Source organism: Chionomys nivalis, chromosome 11 (genome assembly GCF_950005125.1).
Source record: "Chionomys nivalis chromosome 11, mChiNiv1.1, whole genome shotgun sequence".
Taxonomy (NCBI): domain Eukaryota; kingdom Metazoa; phylum Chordata; class Mammalia; order Rodentia; family Cricetidae; genus Chionomys; species Chionomys nivalis.
The window spans coordinates 64,561,930-64,588,555 of NC_080096.1; positions in this window are offsets into that span (position 1 = coordinate 64,561,930).

The window sequence follows — 26,626 nt, forward strand, 5'->3', positions numbered from 1 at the left end:
AAAATGTATATTTGAGTAATACTGGAAGTATTAACAATGAACAATTTTAATATAGTGAGAGATAATAATTTCATCTAAAATATTGGAGAGTCATATTTGTGATTTATGAGAAGGAAGTAGACCATATGTTATGTAGTAGTTGTTGTGAAGTAATTGACATTTCTGGAGAAATGTGAGCAATCATCTATTTACCTCAGAAAGAACATGAACAACAAGCTACAGAAACAATCTTCTAAAGTCTGGTGAATCAAGGGTGTTACATATATAACTATGATTATAACGTACTAATAGAGATGAGTTACTCAAAGCAGCTTCATCCCTGAATAGTTCACTTGAACTTGGGTGACAAGCCACAAAAGGTGCATCCATGGAGGACCTCTCTGACCAACTTGAAAGTAGCTCTCGCCAAAGTGCCTGCTCTTCCCAGATAATTCTTGGCTATTTTTACTACTTTGGACAGGTGTGTCTGGAAATTGTAACTTTTGATAATTCTCCAACATTTATTTAGAGGAGCCCGGAACTGCAATCTTGGTTATATTTATATAGCTAGTTAGAAGGAAATGACAAGCTAACACTTAAAGATACAACTTTCATAGAAGACACATTTTTTTTTTTTGCGAACCCACGGATAAACAGTTTTTGTGTTATATTTTCCAACCTATACCAGGTCTACTTAACTAGCAGTTTGGAAAAATATAATACCAATACAATATATATTTCCATAAACTTACTACAGGAATTTTCATATTACTAAACAGAGAAAGAGATTATCATGAAGCCTTTCCATCCATCCTCTGCATTGTATATAATGAAGCAAAACTAGCAATAATTTATATATATATCACATATTACATCTAAATTTCTTTGAATAAAATATTTTTCAGCCACATCACAGAACATCACTAGTGTAATGCATACCTAGAAAACCTCAACTGAAATATTTAAAGTCTGATTAATTATCAGGAGAAGTTATTGCATAATAAGAAGAGATATGAAAGTATCACAGGGAAGAATTCATGTCCTTTAAGTGGGTGATAGCAGAATTTCAATTACTTCTATATTTATGCTAATAAGAACTGATAAATCACTTAGAAGGGCCAACTATCTATGAAGATAATAGAAGGCTATTTGTCTGTCTTACCAGCAGAAAAACTAACAAGTTTTTCTTTACTAGCAAGCCTGTTAGTAAAGTCAGAGAATACATTTTGACAATGGAAAGGTAAGCAATGTGTGGCTGTAGGAATCAGTTATGAAACATTCTGAGTTTCCAAAGAAAACTGATAGGAACTTAGGAAGACTGAATGTCTAAGGAAAAGAATGCATTGGGAAAAAAATTAAGAATTACTCCCAATATGGCATCTAAAATCTAAACAGCAATCAAAGAAGACAATAATAATATAGTATGTGATCATTTTAATTAAATTCAGTTGTAAAAATGACAACTGCATGTCTTTTTTCAGTCAAGTTATTCACAGATTCAAGGACAAGCTGTACATTTTTTGTCACGGCTTTAAAAGCAGCATGGGGAAAATGAGAGATAAATTATTTTACTATAAAAGCAATCACATATTGCATAAAAGACACAAAGGATAAATAAATCATAAAATGAGTTTATCAAACATTTTTACTTATCAGTCTTATATTGAAATTTTCTAACAAAGGACATTAGCTCAGACCACTTTGTTTTTTTATCTAAGCTGAAAAAAAAAGCAACAGCCTTCAAACCCTTCACACCTTGTCCTTCTATGAAAGACTTTACATTGCAGATTTTAAAAAAATGTCCAGCAGTTTTTTAGTTTATACTCACAATACTTTTATAGGCTGGATATTTACTGTAGAAGACTAAGATAAACTACTGCTTCTACCCTTAACATGAGGAGGTGGGGGGGATGGAAGAGAGAGAGAGAGAAAGACAGAGGCAGACATTGGCTATCAGTGTGATTGACTATGTGAAAAGTATCCAAAGAAAGAAGACTCTTCCCTGAAACCGGAGGGCAATGGTTGATATTTATCTGGAAATGAGAATTCCTCAAGTCATGTATTGTGCTTGTATGAAGAAGAAAAAGTAAACTTGTGTTAGAAAAAAATTTAGACTTAGGGATCAAAGTTTCAATAAAAAATTTACTTTAACAATACAAGTCATTAAACAGCAAGACAATCATGTATAAGGAATTAGATTTGTTTAGAGGACATATCACATCAAGAATGCAGCATTCTAGTCTCTTAAGGGAAAGATATTACCTTCTTGCATTTATGAGATTTATCAAATTTGGGTAAAACCCAAATACAGAAATAAGAGACAAGTGAAAATTGAGAATGGAATGGGCATCTGTTGCTTTATGTGCTTCTCTACTGTGATCATCACAGGTCTGATATAGGAAGGTATGATATAAAATAACTGTAAAAGTTGTGTGTCATGTTAATTGTTCGTGAGCAAGCCTGTAAAGAGGAGGCTGGAGAACACTTAAAATCCTCATTATGAGTTTAAAAGTGAAAATTCATCAAGTTCTAGAGCTTGATCCTGTTGACATTTCCAACTTTCTCTGGATGATGAATATAAAGTATTTGAAAACAGTGCTTGCATTCTAACTCTTTTGAAACCAGTGTCCAAAATGATATTTGTAAAGCAATGAGAATCATTGAGATTCTCCACAGAGCTAAATCTACTATGTTGCATTTTTTTCATTCTGTTTAATAAATGAATAATATTTCTTAATGCTACTTCTATTCATGTTTAAATGATGTAATTGTTGAATAAAACTATGTCCCAAACCCTATCTGAGTTCTGAAAAATGTATTTAAGGCTGTTGAATAGGAAATTTGCTTGTGTTGATTGACTTTTTGTACAAACAACAGCTTCCTGCACTAAAGATCATATGGGTTATCTTAATTGCAAATTTAATAAGACATAACACATTGTTTTGAAAGATTATATGCCTCTACAAAACACATGGAACATTTATCTTAATAAAACATTTAATTCACTTAAAATTTCATTTTCACTCAAAATTACTGTTGTTTGTAATTACAATTTTGAATGGAAAAACCCCAGAAATATTAATTCTTTTCAACTGCTGTCATAAAAGGCCATGCCAAAGTAATGTATAGAAAAGTTCATCTGTGTTTATGGTTCCGGAACTATAGATAGATTCCATGATGGCAGAGGGAATGTGGTAGGTATGGCTAACATTCTGAATGTCAAACAGAAATTAGAGAAAGCAAACTCAGAATGGCATGAGTCTTCAAATTCTCAAACCTTGCATACAATAAAATACCTTCTCCCCCCAAAAGTCAATAACTATTAAAGTGAGGGCCAAAAATTACATGTTAAAGTTTAATTACTATGCCTTAGATATCTAACAAAAAAGTCTCTGTTCTGCAAAGCTCTTTCTCGAGGAGAAATAGTTCCTGAAATGCTGGAGGCTATTGTTTACAGGAGAAAAGAAGTGTTGGGGGAGGGGCCGCTTGTTCATCCTGGTCACCCAGAACGAAAATAATCACACAGAAACTGTATTGACTAAATCAGTGCTTGGACCATTAGCTCTAGCTTCTTATTGGCTAACTCTTACATCTTAATTTAGCCCATTTCCATTAATCTGTATATCACTACGAGGTAGTAGCCTACCAGCAAAGTTTCAGCATGTCTATTTCTTGCAGGGGAATCCATGCATCTCCCACTCTGCCGTCATTTTCCCAGTATTCAGTCCAGTTTTCTCTGCCTACCTAAGTTCTGCCATATCAACAGGCCAAGGCAGTTTCTTTATTCATTAATGGTAATCACAAAACACAGAGGGGACTGACATATCACCTTCCCCTTTCTGTTTAAATAAAAAATGAAGGTTTTAACTTTAATATAGTAAAACTGCATATGAGAAATCTGTTATCAAGTAAGGATTACAGTTAAAATATTTATATATACTTTATCTTTTATCATAACTGAGGCAAACTGTAACTATAATTATAAATTCCTCACCTCCATCAAAATCTCCAGAAAGATATATTACCTAAGTAAACAAGAAGCAATTTGTAAGCAACTCCAAAACTCTAGAAATGACAGAGACATCTCACTGCTTGGACAGTTACCCAAAGTTTTTCTGTATCATTGGGGCATCCATCTTCAGCCTACAGGCCCATGATATCTGGCAGAATTTTCCATGAAGCAGGAAATTTCAAAGATTGTTCAACCTATATTGACAGTTCATCAGTCACCTTCTTCTGTGTCCTGCAGAATATCTAGCAGACTCTTTAATGAAACCCTGAAGTATCGTCTCATCTTTAGGCATGTTCAGGAGTCATTCCTCTGTGGATCCTGCACTTCTAGTTCATCTAACAAACTCCATAACAAGCTTCTTCGATGTCCATTTTCTTCTTGAAGTAGATTGGTACTGCCAGGAGCAGATGTGTCTCACTGTCATGAAGTCTTAAGTTTTTAAATATTTTAAATGGCATATTCTGAAGGTCTCTGAAAGATTTGAAGAATACCTATCTAACTGAAATATATCTTTATATATCTAGAAAATTTAACTAATATGAGTATAAACTTAACTATTATAGATAAGTATCTATTAACTACTAATTCTTAATTATACATTACATTTTAAAGAGGTACACAAACACAATACCTTAATCAAGATCAGAAATACATATACATATAACAAAACTGACCTTAAATTTGTACCAATAAATCACGATTCATACCAATGCAAATCTCTATAGCATATCTCCCTTTAAAAGTAAAGAAACCTTTACAAACAATATTTGGGAATATGGGTATAGTTTTGTCCATACTGATTTCTACTGTTTGGGGGCATTATTAATCACATTTTTTATGGTGTATCCTGTGTACTAGGTTCATCTCAGTCAACAGTTGGGTGAAGTAACTTTTTGAGGGTGTTCACAGTGACCTTTCAGGGGCTTATGCTCTATCAAACCATGTATGCCTGGAATGAATCTGTAGGTTCTCATCCTCTGCAGAAACAAAGGAAGAACCTCTTTTCTAAAGCAACATATCCTTAGATCCATATTTTGAAATCAAGATATCTTTATAATATACATGCTGGTTTAGCTTAGCAGCCCATACAATAAAATGTCTTTCTGTACTTAGCTCCTTCACAGTCAAAAACTTCAAAGAGAATGCAGTAATATACATAATCCAGACTGTGAATTTTCCACCATTATGTGCCTTGCTTTTCTTTACTACTTTTAATCCATGACTATCGTACTTTGTCTCTTTAAAGAATTTACTCCCCCCTTTAAAGAAAAAACATTTACTTCTTTTCCAACTCTCTATACTCACTTTCTTCTCTCTTCTAAGCCTCTGTTCATTTATCCAACACTGTGACCCATTTATAGGTTTTGCTTTTTAAATCTGATTTTGTCTTTATTGTATATCTGTAATTATTGTCTGACTAGAAGTGCTTCTTAAAAAGGTAAGCACTTAAGAATCTAAGCTGTGTAGCTGGGCGGTGGTGGCGCACGCCTTTAATCCCAGCACTCGGGAGGCAAAGGCAGGCGGATCTCTGTGAGTTCGAGGCCAGCCTGGTCTACAAAGGGAGTTCCATGACAGGCTCCAAAGCTACAGAGAAACCCTGTCTCGAAAAAACCAAAAAAAAAAAAAAAAAAAAAAAAAGAATCTAAGCTGTGATATTACTAGGTCAAATATGATCCTTCCTATTTGCCCTACCAAGTCCAAAACTTAAGTAGTGCCATTACTGTGATATATATATTATGTGATATTATATATATATATATAATCTTCCCGCTCACTCAGCACTGTCCAGCATGCTGTAGCTGCTAATCAACTCTGAGAGATATGCACAGTGCTCCATCTCCATCTCTAGGCACACAACTGGTCCATGCCACCATTAAGCAAGCTGCAGCATTCTGCTCAGAAACCCCATTGAAATGTTCCATCTCCCAAAAGAGCCAGAAGTTGCTTTGGAAGCATGGCCCAGAAAGCTGACATTTTAAAATGGCCATGCTTTTTTCCTGCTATGGCTGAATCAGGAAAATTTCTCTTAAAGGAGCTGTGGCAAGAGCCCAACAAATAGCAAGAAGCTGTGTTAAACTCTCCCCCCCCACTTTTTTTTTTTTGTCTAGAATTCCTTTTTAAGCCCTCCTCAGGTTTAACATGGATTTAGTTGCCCATGTGGGCTCCAATCTGTAGCAGCAGGCTGCTGGCTTTTCTGGCCTCCTGGCTAGCTTAGTCTTGAAATGATCACACAGAAACTGTATTGAATCACTGCTTGGCCCATTAGCTCTAGCTTCTTACTGGCTAGCTCCTACATCTTAATTTAACTCATTTCTATTAATTTGTATTTCACAATGAGGTAGTGGTCTACCAGCAAAGTTTCAGCACACCTATCTCCCAACATTCAGTTCAGTTTTCCCTGCCTACCAAAGTTCTGCCCTATCAATAGGCCAAGACAGTTTTTTTATTCATTAATGGTAATCGCAGCACATAGCAGGGATTTCCACATCAAAGAAGCCAGATGGTTTTCACTCACATAAAATGCCTGACCATATGAGGTTTAAAGGCAGGAAATATGTCAAGATGTACACTTGCCCCTGATCTAATGTAGACTGGAGGCTGCTCAGGGTATGTTTGCCCCTAATTGGACCTGACTGGAAATAAAATGAATTATGAAATTTTCTTCTTAAGATGCTACAAAGTGTGATTCTGAGCAATTTCCTGGGAAACTTGGTATGGACCTAGCCAGAATACATCTACTTGACCAGTATTTAATTAAAGATTGCTTCAAATTTGGCTTTAAACTCTGGTAGTGATCTTATTCTGGATCAATGAGATTAACATTTTCTTGAGGCCCCAGCAAGATTCAGACCACCCACACAATTCTATAGCTAGATTTTTCACTATGTAATGCCAGGGCTATACGGTCATTTCAGGAGGCACATGCTTTGAGAAGTTACAAGTCTCCAAAGCTGCCTTCAGTTTGCAGAGTATCAGAATGAACTGCCATGCTGAGACATGGAGAAAGCATCTATGGAGGCTGCCTGGTGAGTCTGGTTATTTTTTGTGGGACTCCTATCTGTGACATGGAGAGGATTTACTAGAACCCCAATATTCTTCCATTCAGGGCATATAGAGAGATGCTGTTGCCCACTTATCTGGTTCTGGTTCTGATTGGAAAGTTTTTGTTTCTTTCCTGGGAAATGTTCTATTTGTCTTGTTGGAGAGATTTGTCTATTACTCAAGAAAGTTGTGTACGTTTGTTTGTTGGAAAGTTTTGTCTCTCTGTGTTTTCTGGTGTGTCCAAAATTTTGTTATATTGTTTGTCTTGTTGGGAAGTTTTGTCTGTCTGTTTGTCTAAAAAGTTGCATCTCCCTGTTTTGTTGGAAAGTTTTGTTTGGGTTTTCCAGTATGTTCATAAGTTTTGTTGCAAGCGTGGATCCAAGACAGAAATGGGTCAGATATTTTTGCTGTTTCTTTGTGCCACCTACCAGTGTCTGCATTTATGATGGGGGCTCAGAATTTATCTCTGAAGTCTCTTTTCACTGGTTGGATTAACAGGAGTATTGCTGTCTTTTTGGTGTAGCTAACATTAAAATTGATTCATGTTGTTGTTTTTTATTGGAAACCTGGCACTAGAATTTGATTATGTCACTTCCCTCAGTAGACCCAGGAATGCTTATTTAAAAGTTTCCTCTATGTTCTGTGTCAGTCTGAACCATCAAATACAGTGACAGGGAAAAGAAAGCAAAAAAGAACAGTCAAAAGAAGTAAATAAACTTGGTTTACATGAATGTTATGTACCTTGAGATTTATAAAGTTATTTTGTTGGATATGGTTAAAAAGCTGTAGAAACTGAAAAAAGTTAACTTAAAATTAATAACAGTAGGAATTGATAGTTAAAAATCTATGCTTGTGTAATTTTAAATGAGTCATGTTGTATGGTTCTATTTTGGAACCAACATCTTTTGGCAGTCACATGACTGACTGCCATTTTTGTTAGGGTTGGAGAAGGTAGATGTCATCTGATTTCAGCATCTTTAGGCAACCACATGCTGGCAGTCAACTTTGCCAAGGTTGAAAACAAGGAATGCCATGTGATTTCATCACCATCTTGATAATAGCTGATTTTGTGAAGTGGACCTACCAAGGAGGCAACAACAGGTCTCCAAGATATTTTGGAATGAGGTGGATTTTTATACTATTTTTTGTACTATTTTGTACCTGTCCTGAAAGCAAGGTTAATGAAAGTTAGTATGTAAACAAAGCTTGCTTAATAAGATATTAAAGTTGCACCTCTATGCTTTTATATGCAAGAATGTACCTTTCTCTGGCACTAAATTTGTTATTTAAGAGTCACTCCGGTAATAATGGTTTTAGAAACATGAAGGGGTTATGGCGGAACAGCTGAGATTTGCAACTCTCTGGCAGGGCCAGAGTTCCTAAAGAGAGCCCAGTTGTAATGGGGGATCTTAGCAGTTTTGGAAATGCTGATGGTATGTGATCATCCCAGAAGAACCACACATAATGAAATGGAACAGACTGAATTCTAGAATGCAGGCCATGTATATGGTGCTGGGTGTAAGAACAAAGAAGTGATCCAAGTCTCTTGAGAAAACCAAAACAATTTATAAATGAATACCCAGATGTTGAGCTTTGGATAATTTGCAGGATTGGAGCTTAGTTTTGCCTTATGCAAATTGTGGTAATGCACTGTTTTCTCCATCTTGAAGTAAAAAGGGTTACTTTATTTTTGATGTTGTAGGAACTTACAGTTGGGAGGTTTTAAACTTTTGTTATATGCCTCATATTCCCTCATATTCCAAATATCATCATCAGCAGATTTGGTGAGACAATTGGGAATTCTTAAAGTGGAGAATTAGATTTAAAATAAGTCTTTTCCACATTGAAAAATAGGAAACATTATCAAGATAGAGGGTATTAGGTCTCTGTATGATTAAACAGTAGTGGTTTAAGTGTATAACAATTAAATGAGGTAATAAATAACTTAGATAGGATTTACATAATGTCATAAACTACACTAGTAGTTGATAATTCTTGCTTTCTTTTTAAAAGAGTTGGTTGATATCATATCAACATCAAGTTGCTTGATCTGATTTCCAAGACGCAGGTCATAGAAAAAGTTAGTAAAGAAAATTATGTCATTTTGACTGCCATGTTAAAAGCCTTAAGAAATATTCCAATAAAGACAGAGGAATTTAAAGGAGAGCCAACTTCAGAATTGTACTGTAAAATTAGAGTGTGACAGCTCAAGGTTTTCAAACAGTCAACCTTAACTTATCCAGTCAAATTACAGGGACTGCCGAATGACAGGTGTACCAAAGGCTATTCAAGAGCTGAGTGGATCTCTGTGGAAATATCATATTTGAGTACATTAAAGGAAACAATAGTCTAATAAGGTATGCATTTACCTTTTGTGAGTAGATGTTAAATTTATGGTCAACTACTAACAGAATTATCCCACAAGACTGGAAAGACATGGTTAGAGCATCCTAGGCCTGGATGTAAGGCGGGGAGGACCTTGGACTTCCCACAGGGCAGGGTTTCCTGCCCTCTCAAGCAGGGTAGGAGAGGAAGGAAGGGGTGTGGGGGAGTGGGAGGGGATTGAGAGGAGGGAAGGAAGAGTAAATAATTGAATGGAAAAATAAAAAAAATAAAAAATTAAAAAACATAAATGTTTGAAACAGAATTGAAGAAGTTTGAAAAATAACTGAGCCATTTATTAAAGTTATACAGGGCCCAGAAGAAACCTTAACTGATTTTTTTTAACAAAGATTGAGTTCAGCTCTAAATAGAATGATACTAAATTCAAGTGCTAGACTTATAATAATTGTATCTCTAGCTTCTGAAAATGCAAATTCACAATGTAAAAGGATAATTAGGCATTTAAAGGCAAGATCAGTACTCATAGAGAAATGGATCCAAAATACAGTAAGTATTGATTCTTATAACCGAGATAATGCTTGGTTGGATAGGAGAAGTGATTTTCAGAGGCTTGAAGAAAAAACAATGGGTCAGGTATTTTAATTGTGCTAAACAAGTTCACCTAAAGGGGGATTATAGGCAGGACATTCCTAGAAACATTGTTTTTTATAAGAATAATCCAAACAGAAGGTTCCCTCATTTCTGGAGTATGAAGATCTATTTGATCAATGAATGTAGATCAACAAGGGACAGACAAGGTAGGTCCTTGCCATCAGGAAACAATCTGGAATGCCTCTTGCTGGCCCCCATGTTAAATGTGGTTCAATCATTCACTGTGGGGGAAACTCTTCCTCGGAGCACTTAACTGACCTTATGTCTATTGTTTGTAAAAAATAAAAAAAATACTGCTCTGTATGATAGAACATCTTTAGAAGATAAAATAGAAATATCAGGAGAAACCATCAAACAAATATTATAAAGATTAGATTAGAACAAAAGAAACCTCTTTTTTTTTTTTTTGGTTTTTCGAGACAGGGTTTCTCTGTGATTTTGGAGCCTGTCCTGGCACTAGCTCTTGTAGAACAGGCTGGTCTCGAACTCACAGAGATCCGCCTGCCTCTGCCGTCCAAGTGCTGGAATTAAAGGCCAAAAGAGATCTCTTGATTAGAAGAAGTGATAATTCATCAAACAGTACGACCTTTCAATATAAACTAACTTATAAACCTATCAAATGTTTTTTGCTTTATAACTTTCCAAAAATGAACCTCCCCAAAGTTAAGATTGGGTCAGGGCTTTGTTTTTCTTTCCAGGAGAATGAAAGCATTCAGCTAAGGAATCTTAAGAAAAAGTATCAATCATCCAGAGAAAATATTCCAAGAGAAAGAGTAATTTGGCTTCTTGGTATATCACATCTCCAACTGAATAAAATTTCATCTTCCCAAATGTTTGTTTCTGCTATTCTCTACAGACATATAATGCAAATGGTATTTTTGTTAGTCCCAATTCAATTAAAAATTAAAGTTGACTTTGGAGTTGGAGAGAAAAGAAGTAAGAGTTTTCATCAAAATATCACAGGATCATCTCTAGTTCAGTTGCTAATATTGTTTCCGTCTGAAACCTCTTGAACTGGGCCTTTTGAGTCCATTCTACTTTTAAGCTGATGTTCTAGTCTCACGTTATTACATCTTTCACTTTCTTCCAAATACTAGCATGGTCAGGTTCTTTATAGTAGTAATCCATTCTCTGGTACCAACTTCTTTATTAGTTATTTTTCTAATTCTGTGAATAAATGGTATGATAACTAAGGCAGAATATATAATGAACAATATTTGGTATTATGGTTACAGAAGGTTAGACCTTACAGTGTTGGGGAGCCAGCATTCATAGCATCTGAAATAGTATTGAGAGCTCTCACCTTTTATGCCAAGCAGGACAAATATACACACAGACACAGAGGAAATACAGAGAATCATTAGATCTTACGACAAAAGCCTGTATGCCACAAAACTGGAAATTGTAAAAGAAATGGACACTTTTTTAGATAAATACCATATACCAAAGTTAAACCAGGACAAGGTGAACAACCTAAATAGACCTGTTAGTCGTGAAGAATCAGAAGCTGTTATCAAAAACCTCCCTTCCAAAAAAAGTCCCGGACCAGATGGTTTCAATGCAGAATTCTACCAGAACTTCCAAGAAGACCTAATACCTATACTCCTTAATGTATTTCACAATATAGAAATAGAGGAGTCATTGCCAAATTCCTTTTATGAAGCTACAGTAACTCTGACACCAAAACCACACAAAGACTCAACCAAGAAAGAAAATTACAGGCCAATCTCACTCATGAACATCGACGCAAAAATCCTCAACAAAATACTGGCAAACCGAATCCAAGAACACATTAGAAAAATTATCCATTATGATCAAGTAGGCTTCATCCCAGAGATGCAGGGCTAGTTCAACATACGCAAATCTATCAATGTAATCCATCATATAAATAAACTGAAAGAAAAAAACCATATGATCGTTTCATTAGATGCTGAAAAAGCATTTGACAAAATTCAACATCCCTTTATGATAAAAGTCTTGGAGAGATTAGGGATACAAGGGTCATACCTAAATATAATTAAAGCTATTTACAGCAAGCCAACAGCTAACATCAAATTAAATGGAGAGAAACTTAAAGCCATCCCACTAAAATCAGGAACACGCCAAGGCTATCCACTCTCTCCATACCTCTTCAATATAGTCCTTGAAGTTTTAGCAATAGCAATAAGACAACATAAGGGGATCAAATGGATTCGAATTGGAAAGGAAGAAGTTAAACTTGCATTATTTGCAGATGATATGATAGTGTACATAAGTGACCCCAAAAACTCCACCAAAGAACTCCTACAGCTGATAAACACCTTTAGCAATGTGGCAGGATACAAGATCAACTCCAAAAAATCAGTCACCCTCTTATACACAAAGGATATGGAAGCAGAGAGGGAAATAAGAGAATCATCACCTTTCACGATAGCCACAAACAGCATAAAATATCTTGGGGTAACTCTAACCAAGGAAGTGAAAGATCTATTTGACAAGAACTTTAAGGCATTGAAGAAAGAAATTGAAGAGGATACCAGAAAATGGAGGAATCTCCCCTGCTCTTGGATTGGGAGGATCAACATAGTAAAAATGGCAATTCTACCAAAGGCAATCTATAGATTCAATGCAATCCCCATCAAGGTCCCATCAAAATTCTTCACAGATCTTGAGAGGACAAAAATCAACTTTATATGGAAAAACAAAAAACCCAGGATAGCCAAAACAATCTTATACAATAAAGGAACTTCTGGAGGCATTACCATCCCTGACTTCAAATTCTATTACAGAGCTACAGTAATGAAAACAGCGTGGTATTGGCATAAAAACAGAGAAGTCGACCAATGGAATCATATAGAAGACCTGGATTTTAACCCACAAACCTATGAACACCTAATTTTTGATAAATGAGCTAAAAGTATACAATGGAAGAAAGAAAGCATCTTCAACAAATGATGCTGGCACAACTGGATGTCAACCTGTAGAAGAATGAAAAGAGACCCATATCTATCACCATGCACAAAAATCAAGGCCAAATGGATCAAAGACCTCAATATATATCTGAACACACTGAACCTGATAGAAGAGAAAATGGGAAGTACCCTACAACACATGGGCACAGGAGATCGCTTCTTATGTATAACCCCAACAGCACAGACATTAAGGGCAACATTGAATAAATGGGACCTCCTGAAACTGAGAAGCTTCTGTAAAGCAAATGACACTGTCACTAAGACAAAAAGGCAGCCTACTGACTGGGAGAAGATCTTCACCAACCCCACAACAGACAAAGGTCTGATCTCCAAAATATATAAAGAACTCAAGAAACTAGACGTTAAAATGCTAAATAACCCAATTAAAAAATGGGGCACTGATTTGAACAGAGAATTCTCAACAGAAGAAGTTCAAATGGCCAAAAGACACTTAAGGTCATGCTCAACCTCCTTAGCGATCAGAGAAATGCAAATCAAAACAACTTTGAGATATCATCTTACACCTGTCAGAATGGCTAAAATCAAAAACACCAAGGATAGCCTTTGCTGGAGAGGTTGTGGAGGAAGGGGTACCCTCATCCATTGCTGGTGGGAATGCAAACTTGTGCAACCACTTTGGAAATCAGTGTGGTAGTTTCTCAGGAAATTTGGGATCAACCTACCCCTGGACCCAGCAATACCACTCTTGGGAATATACCCAAGAGATGCCCTATCATATAACAAAAGCATTTGTTCACTATGTTCATAGCAGCATTATTTGTAATAGCCAGAACCTGGAAACAACCTAGATGCCTTTCAATGGAAGAATGGATGAAGAAAGTGTGGAATATATACATTAGAGTACTACTCTGCGGTAAAAAACAATGACTTCTCGAATTTTGCATGCAAATGGATGGAAATAGAAAATACTATCCCGAGTGAGGTAACCCAGACCCAAAAAGAAGATCATGGGATGTACTCACTCATAATTGGTTTCTAGCCGTGGATAGGGGCCACTGAGTCTATAATTTGTGATCCTAAAGAAGCCAAATAAGAGGGTGAGCCCAAGGAAAAACATATAGTTATCCTCCTGGCTATGGGAAGTAGACAAGATTGCCGGGCAAAAAATTGGAATCTTGGGGGTGGGGTGGGATAGGGGTAAGGGGAGATGTGGAGAGAAAAGTGTGAAGGAGAGGATGGGGGGAACTTGGGGAAACGGGATGATTGGAAATAAAGGAAGGTTGGATAGGTGAGCAGGGAAGCACAGATCTTAGTTAAGGGAGCCACCTAAGGTTGGCAAAGGACTTGAACCTGGAGTGGCTACCAGTTGCCAGGGCAATGTTCCCAGTTAGTTCCTTGGGCAGCTGAGGATAGGGAACCTGAAATGACTCTATCCTATAGCCATACTGATGAATATTTTGCATATCACCATAGAACCTTCATCTAGCGATGGATGGAGATAGAGCCAGAGACCCACACTGGAGCACCGGACTGAGCTCCCAAGGTCCTAACAAGGAGCAGAAGGAGGGAGAACATGAGCAAGGAAGGCAGGACCACGGGGGGTGCACCCACCCACTGAGACAGTGGGTCTGATCTATTGGGAGCTCACCAAGGCCAGCTGGACTGTGACTGAAAAAGCATTTGATAAAACCGGACTCTCTGAACATGGCGGACAATGAGAGCTGATGAGAGGCCAAGGACAATGGCACGGGGTTTTGATCCTACTTCATGTTCTGGCTTTGTGGGAGTCTAGGCAGTTTGGGTGTTCACCTTCCTAGACCTGGATGGAGTGGGGAGGACCTTGGACTTTCCACAGGGCAGGGAACCCTGACTGCTCTTGGGGCTGGAGAGGGAGGAGAAGAGGAATGGGGGGAGGGGAAGAGGGGCGGGAGGAGGGGGAGGGAAATGGGAGGCGGGGAGGAGGTGGAAAATTTTTTTCAATAAAAAAATAATAATAATATTAAAAGTTGCAGAAGACTTTAAACTCTCAAAGCTCCCAAAGCACTATACCTTGAAGAATGCACATTTGAAAAATTAAGAGTAAAAAAGATTGGGCTCAGAAAAACTCATACCCAGGCATCTTGGTGCACACCTGTAATTCAAGCACATAAACAGGAGGATTATGAGTTTGAGGCCAACCTGGGATAGTGAGACTTTTTTAAAGTAAAGAAGAGAAAGGGAGGGATGAATGGAAATAAGCTATAACCAAAAGCACAGAGAGGCAGAAGCTTAAGAGCTACCTGGTAATTGAGTAAATGCTAGTGGGTCCATGCAGTTTATTTCTCCATCTAGTTGAAGCTGAAGGAAAAAGAAATACTGAGAGCACCTTCACTTTTTATACATAAGAGTTATTTAGGTCTAGACATGAAGATTGAGAGCTATAGACTTAAGGCCCCTCAGGTGGAAAGATGGAGTGGGAGACTGTCTCCCATGACAACGTTTGATTTACCAAACAGAGATACAAGACTGAACAGGTAACTCCAACTGTATTGGAGTTATGCAAAAACTGACCCAAATCTCAACGCTGATGCATTCCTGCTGGTCAAGTTCTCTTAAGTCTCTAAACTGCACTTTGTTGTTACATAAAGCATACTCAAATGAAACAGCTACTTCAGTGGGTGGGTGTAAAAGTTAAAGTAGACAATTCAAGTGAATTACTTTTCATAGGGGATGAAATCCAATAAGTACTTTAATTTACCTACAATTTTCATTTCAACTTCCTAACTAAATTTTAATATAAAATTCAAAGTTCTCAACAGTCTGAGACTTGGTGCCAACTAAACCTGTACTATCAGATTAAACATTTGGCTCAATATTCATAATCCATTGACATCTGGATATCTCTTGACATAGAAAATTTCTCCAACTGAATGTTTCTTTTTCTGAATGTTTTACCAGAATCATCTATTTTCCCCCACTACAAAATCTCCACTTTAGGTTTAGAAAACACTGTGCTTCCAAAAGCAAAGACTCAGCAGGATGCATCACACCAATTTTAGAGACCATGGTTTACAATATGCTTAGAAGGATCAACTTTTTATTGTGCTTAAACAAATAAATTTTAATATCCATTATTATAACCTCAGATAAATATTCTTCAGACAGACATCTACAACAAAGCCAAACATATTTAGGTCCTGTACAGTTTCTCATCATTCCATTGTGCAAGACATGCACTATAATCCAATTAGAGAGTAAAATGTGCTTAATTACTTAGCTCAGATCAAAGTACAGGAGACAGCAAATAATCTAATTAAAATTAATAATATAATGGGTAGTTTTATCTGAGCCTAATCTAGCCCATTTCATCTTAATTTAACTCGGATCTTAAATTCACAACAGGGGCCTATCATTGTCAGTGATTGTTTTGAAATCTGATTAGCCCGTGTGGCACATTCTTCCTGTATGTCTACCTGCTGCTAGGTTCTAAGCAATAGGTTTTTCCTGTTCAACATAGACAGGTCAGAGAGTGCACTCTGCTACATGCTTGTATTGCATTTTTTCAGTGTCTTATCCCTATTTTGCCCTGATTAATATTCTTCATATGCCATTGAGTAGTTCAAATGATCTATAAAATGCACACAGCCACAGGCCAAGTTTATATTGAGTGAGAGCTGTGCGGAAGTTAATCAAGGACTCTCAAGAATGCTTCAAAACCTCATTTGGAGTATATTACAAACTACTATCTATTTTTATATTTGTACAGTATTGATCCCCCAGTATAGTCTAAGGGATGCTTTAAGATAAGTTTTTAGGCTCAATGTCCTTTATTTATGGCTAGAAACCAAATATGAGTGAGTACATCCCATGTTCCTCTTTTTGGGTCTAGCTTACCTCACTCAGGATAGTGTTTTCTATTTCCATCCATTTGCATGCAAAATTCAAGAAGTCATTGTTTTTTACTGCTGAGTAGTAAGTACTCTAATATGTATATATTTCATACTTTCTTCATCCATTCTTCCATTGAAGGGCATCTAGGTTGTTTCCAGGTCCTGGCTATTACAAACAATGCTGCTATGAACATAGTTGAGCATATACTTTTGTTGTATGATAAGGCATCAGACAATGAGGACTACTGAGAACTCAAGAACAATGGCAATTGTTTTTTGATCCTACTGCACGTACTGGCTTTGTGGGAGCCTAGGCAGTTTGGATACTCATCTTAATAGACCGGGATGGAGGTGGATGGTCTTTGGACTTCCCACAGGACAGGGAACCCTGATTGCTCTTAGGGCAGACGAGGGAGGGGGACTTGATTGGGGGAGGGGGAGGGAAATGGGAGGTGGTGGTGGGGAGGAGGCAGAAATCTTTAATAAATACATACATACATAAATAAATACATAAAAATAAATTTAAAAAAGATAAGTTTTTACAAAGCTTGATAAAACTGGGTAGACAATTTATGGATTTAACAACCTCCATCTTTAACATGTGAGTTTATATATGTCTGCAACACAGAAATTACATGCAAGTTCAAAGCAGACCACACATTGCTTTGCTAAGTATGTGATTTAAAATCAGACAGTCATAAGACCAGGAGAAGGTTCTTTTCATCAATGGTTAAAACTGCTTTAAAAACTTCCTGAGAGTTCGAGACCAGCCTGGTCTACAAGAGCTAGTTCCAGGACAGGCTCCAAAACCACAGAGAAACCCTGTCTCGAAAAACCAAAAAAAAAAAAAAAAAAAAAAAAAAAAAAACTTCCTGAGACTGAGGAGAAGTCTACAGACTACTCCAAGGCCAGAGCCTGGGGTTGGAACGTCTTGACTACTTTTATGAATGTCAATTTCGAAGAATTTATTGCAAGCAACAATCAGTGTGCTTTCTTTGATCTTTTATTTTTCCTATAATTGGCAAAGAATTCAAGCGTTGTTCATTTGGTTGCTTGAATGACAGCTGATAGACATTCTTTCATTCCAGGCCAGGTTGCCTTGCTGTGAACCGTCAATCAAGTAGTACAAGTTTTATTGTCTGTATGTATTTATTTTACATAGAAATGATGATGACAATTGTTAAAATATATTGCATAATTTGGTCATTTTGAACCACTATACCTTCTTTTGTTTTCCCTGGTGTGGGAGATTATTCTGTCTATGTATTGCTTTTATTGGTTAATGAATAAAGAAAGTGCCTTGACCTATAGCATGGGAGAAGGAAGGCCAAATCAGCGAGACATTATGGAGCCACCACCAGAGTCAGACATGCCAAAACTTTGCCAGTAAGCCACTGTCACATGGGCATATACAGATTAATAAAAATGGGTTAAATTAATACGAGTTAGCCCATAAGAAGCTAGAGCTAATGAGCCAAGCAGTGATTTAATTAATACTGTTTCTGTGTGGTTATTTCAGTTATGGGCGACCAGGACAAGCAAGCAGCTCCTTCTTACTACACTTCCCCTTCTTCCCTTCTGTTTATCTCCTTCCTTCACTTGAGATTTTTCTGTTCTGTTGTCTTATGTATGTCTTTATGCTTATATACACAGTCTAGAACCCATAAGTTACATAAAACATGTGCTATTTATTTTTATGACTCTGGCTTATTTTTCTTAATAAGGTGATTTCCAGTTTCATAAGTTTTGTTGAAAATGACATAATTTTCTTCTTTTGTGGCAGAATAAAACTCCCTTTTATCTGTTCATCTATTGAAACACAGCAAGGCTGATTTCATAACTTTGTCATTGTGATTAGTGTGGTAATAAATATGTATGTATACATGTTTCTATGATACATTTTCTTAGAGTACTTAGAGTTTTTGTGTTTTGAGATTTTGTAAAATCTCTATTTAAATTGCCATAGTGGCTGGACCAATATTTCCCTCCAGTCTGCCCCAGCCATACAACTGTCACCCACATTCAGAGGGTCTAGTTTGGTCCTATGCTAGTCACTTCCCTGGCTGGCCTGAGTTGGTGAACTCCTATTAGATCAGATGAGCTGTTTCAGTGTGTTCCCATCATGGTCTTGACCTCTTCGCTTATGTTCTCACTCCTCCTACTCTTCAACGGAACTTTGGAAACTCCAGTGCTCTGCTGTGGGTCTCTGCCTCTGTTTCCATCAGTTGATAGATAAGGTTCTATGGTGACATTTAAGATATGACTACATATCAATATGACTACAGGGAAAGGCCTGATTGGGCTCTCTCTTCACTATTGCTTAGGGTCTTAGCCTTATAGATTCCTGGGAATTTCTCTAGTGCCAGGTTTCTGGATAAACTCATCATAAGGGCTCCCTCAACCAAAATATTTCTCTTCTTGCTTTCCATTTCTGTCCTTCACCATCTCAACTATCCTGTTCCTTCAAGTTCCCCTTCCCTTCTCTCCTGTCCCCTCCACTTCTGCCCTCCCTTCTCCCACCACCCCCATGATCCAAATTTTGTTAAGGGATTATTTTTGTGTTTTATTGGATATTTGTACTTCACCTTTTGGAAACTTTTTTTTTTTTAAATCAGTATATAAATGGATTGGAATATTGAGTTTTTCAGTGAGAGATTTAATTTCTGTTTAAGATTTATGTATTTGAGCCGGGCGGTGGTGGTGCACTCCTTTAATCCCAGCACTCGGGAGGCAGAGGCAGGCGGATCTCTGTGAGTTCGAGGCCAGCCTGGTCTACAAGAGCTAGTTCCAGGACAGGAACCGAAAAGATACGGAGAAACAGCTACGGAGAAACCCTGTCTCAAAAAAATCCAAAAAAAAAAGATTTATGTATTTGTGTGTGTGTGTGTGTGTGTGTATGCACACATGTTGCACAGGTGTACCCTGTGAGTACAAACAGATGTCACAAATGGATGTCAGGTATCTTCCTTTTTATTTTCTGCCTATTCCTTGGAGGAAGGGTTTTTTTCCTTTGTACCAGAGTCTCATATTTTCTCAACTAACTGAGAATCCAGAAAGCCCTCATGATCCTCCTGTCTCTCTCTCTGAGAGCTGAACTAATAGGCATATGGGAGACACTTAAATAACCATCTCTTCCACCATGAGTACTTTATGTACTCATCAGATCCTTATCTGTCAGATGCAGGTAGCCAAGGCATTTTTTTTTCCATTCAGAGAGATTCTCTTCACTCTAAAGATAGTTTCCTTGGAAGGACAGAACTTTAAGTTTCATATAATTCCATTTGCTAGTTTTTTGAGTTATTTCTATGCTACTGGAAAGTCATTCAGAAAATTATGGCCTATGCCTCTATTTTGGAGTGTCTTTTCCTTTATTTTTCTTTAGCAGTTTCATATTTTAAATTTAGTTCTTCAAACAATTCAATTTTCAATTGATTTTGAGGAAGGTTAAGAGATATGGATACAATTAAATTATTCTTATGGAGGTCTAGATTTCCTAGCATTTTTTGTTGAAGAGGCTATCTTTCCTTTTCCCGTGTAAGTTTTTGACACGTTTGTCAAAAAGTAGGTGACTACAGCCAGAGGAAAAAGAAAGGCTTGCCATGATAGAAACAACTTAAAATATTTATAGCCAACACACCAAGCTTAAACAAAGTATAGGAAATATTATTTGGACTGCATAAAGGTCTAAAAGCATAGACAAATGATTGTACAAATAAAGCAAATGGAGCTGAAATTATTAAAAGTCAACGTAATACTGATGGCAGACTCAACAGATCAATAATTGCAATCAACACACACCCTTTCATAATAAGTTTAAATATTGTTGACCTAATTACTCCAATTTAAAAAACAACCTTGTGGCTAACTGAATGAATCAAAACAAAATGCATTTATTGGTTGTCTACACGAAACTAAGTTTTAAAGATAGGTACTACATTAGAATGATAGTATTCGAATTAAATGTGCTCTAATTAAATGGGGTCAAGAGGTGGGCATGCATTGTGATCATACTATCTGATAAAACATACTTCAAAATAAAGGTTAATCAGAAGAGATGAAGAAGGACAATTCATTATAACCAGATATAACAACTAACCAAGAAGTCATTACAATATAAAACACACACAAAACAAACTCTGTTGCATCCAGTTTTCAAAGGAGTACGTTACTAAGTCCATTTATACAGTTTGTGTGTATATACATTTTCAAGGCTGACCAATAATGTTGGCTTATCCCTGGGATAGGCCAATTCTCATTCTCCCAGAAGTAATTAGTTGCTTGTAGTTCTGCTGGTGGAACCAGCACACGTATACACATATTTAAAAAGAGGCTACCAATTTGAGAGAGGGGAGATGTTTTAAAGAAGGCAACTGGGAAGTCCCAATGGGAGGAAAGAGTGGAGAGAAAAAGATTCAATTCTACTTCAATAAAAATATTAAAGATAAAAGTAAAAACCAGAAAAAGAAGAAAAATAATTTCCAATAAGCAGGTGTACTACACTGTATAACTGGAATTAAATGATGGAGGAGTTACTTTCATTTAATAAAGAAACTGCCTTGGCCCATTTATAGGCCAGCCCTTAGGTGGGTGGAGTAAACAGACAGAATTCTGGGAGAAAGAAGCCGAGTCAGGGAGTCGCCATGATTCTCCCACTCCAGACAGACGCAGGTTAAGATCTTTCCTGGTAAGCCAGCTCGTGGTGCTACACAGAATATTAGAAATGGGTTAGATCAATATGTAAGAGCTAGCCAATAAGAGACTGGAACTAATGGGCCAGGCAGTGATTAAAAGAATACAGTTTCCGTGTAATTATTTCGGGGCATAAGCTAGCCATGCGGGCGGCCAGGTGCCGGGGACGCAGCCCTGCCGCTCATATTTCAACAATTAAAGACACAGATTAACATCAATCCAATAATATTAAATTATTTTAGTACTACACTTTCTTCAATAGAGAGGTCACATTGAAAAAATAGAGAAATAAGATAATTAAATAACATCACACATCAAATGGACTTAATAGTTATCTGAAAAATATTCTACTCAAACACCAAATAATATACATTCTAATTTGCATGCCACAGAAGCTTCTCTAACATAGATTGCATTCTGGGACACAAAACACATCTTAATAAGTTCAGAAAGCCTGAAATCACTCTCTATATTCTGTCTGGCTGTAATGCAATCAAATTTAAGTGAACAGCAAACAAAAGTCTAATGATTACAAAATGCCATGGAAATTTAATAATTCATTGATAAATAATGGAAGGGTTAAAGAATAAATAACAACAATTCCTGAAAATGAAAGCACAACATATATCACAAGTATTTCAATTGGGGAAATGTATATCTCTAAGTGGATCCTTTAATATAACAGGAAGAACACAAGTAAATTACTTAATCATACAACTAAACATTTTGGAAAAGAAGAACAAACCAAAGTCAAAACCACTAACTAGGTAGAGATAATAAATTCAGAGAAGAAATTAACAAATATACAAAGAAGGAAAACAATGCAAAGAATGAAAAAATATAAAATCTTTTTCTTAGAGACAGTAAACAAGACTGAAAGGTATTTGGCCCAACTAGCCAAAGGAAAGAGAGGGCTCAAATTTAGAGTAAAAAATGAGCAAAAAAAAAAAAAAAAAGAAAACAAAACAAAACAAGAGGCACTAAAAAAATCAGAATGTTATAAAGCAATGCTTAAAAACCCATTCTTCACTATGTTAGAAAATCTTAAAGAAATGGATGAATTCCTGGCTTCATCCAAATCAACACACTTAAATTCACAAGAGATCAACAACCTAAAGAGGCTTATAATAAATGAGGCATTCAATAGTAATAAAAAGTTTTCCATCTAAACTAAGTCCAGACCAACCTAGTCGATTCACATTAGAATTCTAGAAGAGTTTTATAAATGATCTACACCTAATCATTAAATTATTCTTAACAAAGAAATATAAATAACCCCCCAAAACTTTTTCTATGAATCCAATATTACTGTAATTAAAAGTCCAGAACTTGGTACACAAAGAAAACTATAGAGCAATACCCTTGAACAAAGATGTAAAAATCCTCAACAAAGTAGTTGCTAACATAATATACACATCAAAAAGACTATTCGCCACGACCATATTGCCCTTTTTCTGGAGATGAAGAAATATTCCTACATAGAAAAGTCAATAAATGTACTAAGCCACATAAAGGAACTTAAAGATAAAAATCACATGATCATATTACCTTATGGAGAGAAAGGTCTTTCTTGATAAAGGTCCTAAAAAGGATAGAACTAGACAGAACCTACACTAAATAAAGTTTACACATAGAAACCTATAGCCAATATCATCCTAAATGAAAAAAAAACTTGAAATAATCCTACTGAAATCAGGAAAAAAAAACCTCTCCCTACTCATTTTCAATATTGTGCTTGAGCAATAGGACAGTAGATGAAAGAAGACAGAGACAGAGACCAACATTGGAGCACTGGACTGAAGGCTCACGATCCAAAGGAGGAACAGAAGGAGAGTGAGCACGAGCAAGGAACTCAGGACTGCGAGGGGTGCACCCACACACTGAGGCAATGGGGATGTTCTATCGGGAACTCACCAAGGCCAGCTGGCCGGGGACTGAAAAAGCATGGGACAAAACCGGTCTCGCTGAACATAATGGACAATGAGGACTACTGAGAACTGAAGAACAATGGCAATGGGTTCTTGATCCTATTGCACGTAATGGCTTTGTGGGAGCCCAGGTAGTTTGGATGCTCACCTTAATAGACCTGGATGGAGGTGGGTGGTCCTTGGACCTCCCACAGGGCAGAGAAACCTGCTTGCTCTTTGGGCTGAGGAGGAAGGAAGACTTGATTGGGGAAGGGGGAGGGAATGGGAGGTGGTGGCGGGGAAGAGGCAGAAATCTTTAATAATTAAATAAATTAATTAAAAAAATAAATAAATAAATAAAATAAAATAAAAAAAGAAAAATAAATAAAAAAAATAAAAAAAAAGAAAAATATATGTGAGAAAAATGTAGTCAAGCCTTCCCTTCTTGCAGATACCAAGATGTTAAAATTAATAGATCCCAATGTTCTACCAGAAAAGTTCTAGAAAAAGTCAATAATTTGTGCAAAGTGGCAAGATACAAAATCAACTTAAATAATTAATCAAAACTCTTTTTCTACCAATCAACAAATACAGAGAAAAAGAGGTCATGGAAACAAATTATAAGAGCCTCACAGAAAACAATCTACCTAGGAATAAACCTAACTAAGGAGGTGAAAGTCTCTAAATTAAAGAGTTTAATTTTAAAAGAGCTAGAGAAATATGAGTATATGCAATTTCAGCTGTTTTATATTTGATAAAGATACTAGAAATATCACATTGAAATAGATAATATCTTTAACAAATGTCTCTGGGAAAAAAATTCTACATGGTAGATGAATGAAATATGACCTATATCTATCATCTTGTAGAGAAACACTACATGGATCAAAAACTCAGACGAGAAATATGAAACATTAAACATGTTAGAAGAAAACATGGACTGTATCCTACATGGTGTAGCTGTAGGAATGGACTTTCTGGATAGGACTCCATTGATCCAAGAATTGTGGTAAAAAAATGACAAGTGGAACTTCATAAAATTAAAATTCTACACAGATAAAGAAACAATGATCAAGTGAGAAAGAAACCACAGAGTGACTGAGAATCTTTTCAGCTATATATCTGACAAAGGATTATTATCCAGCACTTACAAAGAAGTAAGAAAAACATAATAATAATAATAATAATAATAATAATATAATAATAATTTTAGTCAAAATTGGGCCTGGGATCTGAACATAGAGTCCTCAAAAGAAATAAAAATAATTAAAATATCTTTAAAAATTGTTGTTTTTCCTAGCAATTAGAGACATGAAAATCAAAACCATTTTGAATTTTATCTTAACCCAGTCAGAATAAAGATCAACAACAAAAAGCTAATAATGAATGCCTGAGAGGATGTGTGGAAAGAGAATCCTTACACTCTCTTGGTGAGATTGGTCCAGCTAGTCTGAAAAATATTGTGAAGAATCTCCAAATAGCTAAAACTAAATCTATCATATGACAAACCTTTCCCACTCCTTGGGTTGTACCCCCAGAACTTCACATCCTACTTCACAAATACTTGCTCAGCCATTTTCATTGCTACTCTTTCTCATGATAGCTAGGAAATGAAAACAAACTAAATACCCTTCAACTGATTCAGAGAGAATAAAACTGAGTAACATATACTATTCAGATATAAAGTAGAATAATGATTTTTTTCAGGTAAATGGATATACCTAGAAAATATAATAGTGAGTGTGGTAACCCAGGCCCAGAAAGATAAATGTTACATGTTCTCTGTGATCTGTGATTCTTAGCTCCAAATCTTCAGATATGAGTTTAGATTCTGGGTTAACTACCAGAAGCCACCAAAGTAAAATAATTTTAAAAATTGTGTGTGTGTGTGTGTGTGTGTGTGTAAAGGTTCAAGAGAAAGGGGATTAGCAGGTAAATATAATTTGAAAAACAAAATACCGAAACTGGGAGGGGTTGATTAATTTGAGTGGAGATGAAGGTTACAAATAACTGTTTATGATATATTGAAAAGTGATAAGAAATTATACTGCATACTACCCATCAAAATACCTATAATACATACCTACATTTACATATACACATATATAAACATACACACATCCATACACACACATACACACATATATTCATATTATTTATATTTATATTACTTATGCATTTATTAGAAAAATGTAAAATACAAATTTCCCAGTGTTCCTTCCAAGAGCCATAGACCATTTAACAAAATTTCCAACACCAATTTTCTTTTTATTTGTTAGTCAGGGGTATCTAGGAGACCTCAAAATAATATAGGCTATTGCTATTGTCCCTGGTAAGCTCTTTTTATAGAAGACACTATGTACTTCAGAAACAGGGCCCAGAGGCTCCTGAACTAGAATTTAACAGAAAGCTTCCTACTTGAAAACCAGCTTTCTTGGTGCCAAAAGATGATGCCTGTGAACCACAGCAACAATCAGCATGGTAGAAAAATTACAAATATGCAAGGATAGCATACATTCTTCAGTGGTAACAAGCAATTATCTAATAATTATCTAATTAGACTTAAGATCCACTCAACGGAAAGGAAATCATGCCTCATATTGGAAATCCAGCCAACTGCCTGGTTCTAGTGAGGTCAAGGATTTTGGAAAAGAACCTCAAGGTCCCATTTTATTAAATGAGTATAGTTTCTATCAGAATTATATTCATCCTTATACTTATAGGTAAGTGTACCTCTCACTTCTCAACAGAAGACTGGTACCAATCAAAAGACAGAGATCAAGTAATCCTGTTTTCCCCAGTTGCAGATGATCTATCTATAATACAACTCCTGTGCCTCAGCCTCAAGGACATTATGGAAGACAGAAAGAGAAGAGTATATGAACCAGTAGAAAAAAAAGTCTGCTGTGAAATTGAATCTCCTAGAGTTGCCAGGGAATCTACACCCGTAAAATTTCAATAGCATGGTTGCCTAAAGAAGATCTGAACAAGGAGACCACCAACAAAGATGTTAACATGTAAGATGGCAATCTCAGGAGACCATTCCCCAAAACTAGATCTATAGAGAAGAAAGGAATGTTGAGAGTGGGAGGAATAGTCTTTCCCAGGGAAGAGTACCCCAACGGATTATCCTTTATCAAGTTGTCATCCTTGAGACCAAATACATAAATACAATCAATATTTTGCAGACTGAACAAATTGTGCATATATAAGTAACAGCAA